We start from the raw sequence: 4823 nt of genomic DNA, 5'->3' as shown, positions 1-4823 counted from the left end.
TCTTGCCTAGCGCTGGGCAGGCCCCTCCGGACCCCCACATGGGCAGTCTGTGCACCCCTGTTCCCCGAAGCGTGGGCCTAGGCCTGGTATTCCCGTGTCATCCCAGGGAAGATGAGCCACCCTGTGGGTGGGTCTGCTCTGACCCTGGGAGGACCTTTCCCGAAGGTCAGAGTCCCTTACCTGCCAGCCCCTGACCATGTCCAGCTCTGGAGAGGGTGAGCGTGGACACGGAGGCCCAGGGGGCTGCTGGTGGCCAGGCCTGGGAGGGCAGGCTGGAGTGAGGGGCAGCATACCCAGGGGGCAGGTGGGCTACAGGCCTCTGGAGGCCCCCACATTCCCTGGCCCAGCACCAGGCTCTTGCCTGTCTTCACCTCTGTTCAGAATCTGGCCCTAAAAAGGTGGCAGAAGCTGGAGGCTGAGAGCCACCCCAGACTTAATGGAGGTGAACAGGAACCCCCCGTGATCCAACGTGGCTGGAACATGATGTGGCTGTCAGAGGCGGGAAAGGCAGGACAGCTGTGCCCGTTGGCTGGCTGGGGCTGGGTGGAGGGTGCGCAGAGGAGGGTGAGCCCAGCCTCCTCTCCATCCTGCTGGATGAGGCCAGATTTGGTTGGCTGGCCACTGTGCCGGCCACTGGTGGACCCCATGTGCCCCACTGGGAGCCAAAGGAAGTGGCCAGTGGTGAGGAGCAGAGGTGGAGGCGGTGAGACCTGCAGGCCCTGGGCAGCCCTGGCACCCGCCCATGCCCTTGCCTGTCAGCATCTGCTCACAAAGCTGGGTGGCACCTGACGTCCCTCTGTGTGCGCCTTGGCCAGGAGGGCAGTGCAGGGTGCAGGGAGCCAGTGGCTGCCGGGGAACTAAGACTCAGCCATTCCAAAGAAGGTTTGTGCCGAGTCTAGACGAGCTGCAGAATGTTTCAACCAAGAAGGTGGCTGCAAGAATCAGGGCGACAGTGGAGATCCCAGAGTCACCTGGGGGGCTGACGTGGAGAGAGCGAGTATGTGTGCGAGTGGGTGAGTGTGCACACGCATTGTGTGCACAGGTGCGTAGCAGTATGCCCGTGACTGGCGTGTGCGTGTGTGTGTGTGTGTGTTTGAGGCTGTGTGGGTCACGCGCCCACTCACAGGTGAGGGCTGGGGCTGACACTGCCAGAAAGGGTCTCTTGTCCTCCTCTGTCTGCAAGCTTATGCCTAGTGCTAGGCAGGCCCCTCTGGACCCCGACATGGGCAGTCTGTGCACCCTTGTTCCCCGATCTTGCCTAGTGCTGGGCAGGCCTCTCCGGACCTCCAAATGGGCAGTCTGTGCACCCGTGTTCCCCGCAGCGTGGGCCTAGGCCTGGCGTTCCCGACCCGTGTTCCCCGCAGCGTGGGCCTAGACCTGGTATTCCCGTGCCATCCCAGGGAAGATGAGTCCTGCGGGGTTGCCAGCTTCCACAGACCCCGATGTGCTGGGTGGCCTTTGTGCTTCACTGGGTCTTTTTCTCCTTCTCTCCCAGCCACTTGGATGACTTCAGCGGTGGCTTCTGATGCCTCAATGTCAAGGACTTAAGGTGACCCTCTGGGTTGGGGGCGAGGGGAATATCTGAGATCAGGAAGCTAAAGCTCCTTCCAGGATGATCTGGATCTCCTGGGGTCGCGACCTGCCCTGCTCAGAGCTCATTTGGGGGCGGAGGAGGGTCCCAGGGCAGAGAGCTGTTCAGAAGAGACCCCAGTTCACAGGCTTCTGCGCAGACCAGGCTCCCAGGACAGAGACTTTTATCTAGAAAAAGGACCCCTGTGGAGAGGGACCCCAGGAGGAAGGATCTGAACAGTCAGGGATCCCAGGACGGCCCCCCTGGGAGGAGGAGGGTCCAGGCCTGCACTGGAGAGGCCTGCGAGAGGCCTGTGTACGGAAGGGGGCGCCCGCACGCCTGCCAGGCCGGCAGGCTGGGCTGGGAGGCAGCAGGCGGAGTCTGGCCTGTAGGGCAGGGAGGGAGCAGGGGTCGGGCGGGAGCCGGAGGTCAGGCCACCTCCAGGAGCGGCCAGCAGACAGCAGGGGGAGCTTGGAGCCCAAATGATCTGGCTCTGCCAGCAACCTCTGCCCCGTGCAGCCCAGGCCTTCCTGCTGGGACCCCCCTGGCAGAGGTACCCTGTGGGGCCAGTCAGTCCTCCCTGGCCAGCAGCCGCCTTTGGGGATGCCCACGGAGGAGGCTGAGAAAGGCCCTGAGGGCACCTTGCGGTTGGATCCTGAGCCACCCTGGACCCAACTCAGGGGAGCTGGGACTCAACCCCTAGCCCACCGGCCAGACAGGTGGGGGGCCCCAGTCTGGGCTTGGGCAATGAGGAGCCCCGACCCACATCACAGATGCGCCAAGCCTGCTCGAGGGCAGCGGGAGAAGTGCAGCCGTCGGATGCCAGGTGCTCCAGGCCTGAAACCCTCCGGCTGGAGGGGCCCTCTGGAACTGTAGGGAGGACTCTGTGGCCAGGGTGGGGCTGGGGGCCGTGGGTGACCCTGGCTCCTTCCTTATTCTCTGAGCCCAGCAGCCACTTACTTGGACTGCTGTGTCACACAACCCTTGCCCCAGGTCTGCACGCAGTGACACCTGCACACAGTGGGGCCTGCACACAGTGAGGCCTGTACGCAGTGGGGCCTGCACATAGTGGGGCCTGCACACAGTGGGGCCTGCACACAGTGACGCCTGCACACAGTGATGCCTGCACACAGTGGGGCCTGCACACAGTGACACCTGCACACAGTGGGGCCTGCACATAGTAGGGCCTGCACACAGTGGGGCCTGCACACAGTGACACCTGCACACAGTGACGCCTGCACACAGTGGGGCCTGCACACCGTGACGCCTGCACACAGTGATGCCTGCACGTAGTGGGGCCTGCACGCAGTGGGGCCTGCACGCAGTGATGCCTGCACACAGTGGGGCCCGCACGCAGTGACGCCTGCACGCAGTAACGCCTGCACACAGTGACGTCTGCACACAGTGGGGCCTGCAGGCAGGACGTTTGCTCACAGCAGGTCCGTGCATGGTGGAGGCAGTGCCACAGGGCTTTGGTTCAGGCTGGTCAAGGTGTGGGAAAGCCCCCGTCGCACCTGCAAGTACCCCACCTGCTTGAAGGAGCTCCTGGCTCATCCTGCCAGGAACCCTGGGGGGGTCCGAAAGCCAAACCTCTGGTCTGCCCCTGAGCTGGGGGTGCCTGGAGAGTGTGGGGCCAGCAGCTGTGGGAACGAGGCTGGAGTCCTGAGCAAGTGGCACGGGGCAGGGCAGGGGGGACACAGCACCAGGATGGGGGGACCCCTGGGCTCTCCAACCGGGGGATCAACTGGGACTTCCAGGTCCTAAGTGTGGGGACCCCACAGGGTGGGACCCAGTGCCCTCCTTCTATCCAGGGACACAAACCAGCCTGCCCACCACAGAGCCTAAATCGGGCCTCCTCTTCTTCACCAGAAAACCTGGACGGCCCCCTATCCACCCCCCAGAGAGCCCGGCCGGCCCCTGCATATCCCATAGCCTGCCCGCTCATCTCTCCCACGGGGGCCCTGGTGGATAGGACCCGGTTCTCACTCACACAGGGTTTGGAAAGCTGGGGTAGCTCCAGGTTGACCCCAGGAATCCCCAGGACAGGAGACGTTGCATGCACACCACGTCATTCTCTGACCTCCAGGGAGCGCACAGTCAGGAAACTTGGGAGGCTGAGCGAAGGGCCTTCCTGCAAGGGAGCCAGAGTGGGCAGGGGCGTGGGCTCCAATGGGCTGTCTCCCTGGGCCACAGCCTCACAGCACCCAGCATCCCAGCCAGGTTTGGAGCAGGGGGCGGGGGTCTGCAGCCCCCAGAGGTGTCACACCCCTACTGCCTGCCTCTGTCCCCCACTTCTCTGGCCTGGGACCCTGTCCCGAGGCAATGCTGACACATCTGACAGCCAGGCTGCCATGTGTCCCAGCCCGGGCAGCCAGTGGGTGGGTGGCCAAGGCAGCCTGGGCAGGAAATGGCAACTCAGTGGAGGGCCCTGGAACATTCCTCCAGCCTACGCACTCGCTGGTCCCTCTGGCAGCCGGTCCAGGACATGCCTCCGTCAGGGACTGGGCTCCCACACCCTGACACCCCCTGGTCTCCAGGCCCCGGTGTGTACAGGGAAGGCTTTGAGCACACGGCTCCAAACTGTGGATCCCTATTCTCCCCTCGTGCCCTACCTCGGTCAGTCCCTGCGTCTGCCCCCACTCGTTGCTGCTAGTGCCAGCAGTATGAGGGTTTGCGTTGGCTTTTGGCCAAACCCTGGAATGTGCCTGCTGGCTGCAAGGCAGCTGTTCTTGGAACCGGGCAACAATGCACAGACTGTCTCTGAGACGTGGGCGGATGGGGTGCAGACTGCCCGGAGCTGCGCGTGAACCCAGGCCCCGAGACAAGGGTGAATGGGCTCACACAGGCCGAGACACCGGTGAATGGTGTCCAAAGATGCAGCAGAACCTGGAACTGGCACTGGGGGCCCTCGACCTGGGACTTGGCCTGTGTGAGGTGCGGGGCACAGGTGGCTGACGGCACACACTGCTAAGAACCCCTGATGAATGGGGAGCAGAGCACCCCAATACTCAGACTCACGGGGACACATGGTCCAGGTGCTCAAGAGGGGTGTACGAGCGATGGCACTCTGATTCCAGATGGGCACCTACGGTCACAGGCAAAGGGCATGTCGCCAGCTGTGCAGGGTCGTGGTGGGACAAGGCACCCCAATTTTCGGGTCAGTGGGGCTCATGTCTCTCAGATGCTTCTGGGATTGTGAGGGCTTTAGGCCTCTGATGAAGGGGCACAAACCCCTGGAGGCTTAGGTGATAAA

The sequence above is a fragment of the Hylobates moloch genome, unplaced genomic scaffold, assembly GCF_009828535.3.
Source record: "Hylobates moloch isolate HMO894 unplaced genomic scaffold, HMol_V3 SCAFFOLD_5, whole genome shotgun sequence".
NCBI lineage: Eukaryota > Metazoa > Chordata > Mammalia > Primates > Hylobatidae > Hylobates > Hylobates moloch.
The sequence above is the reverse complement of the archived record's forward strand: the minus strand, read 5'-3'. Positions refer to the sequence as shown.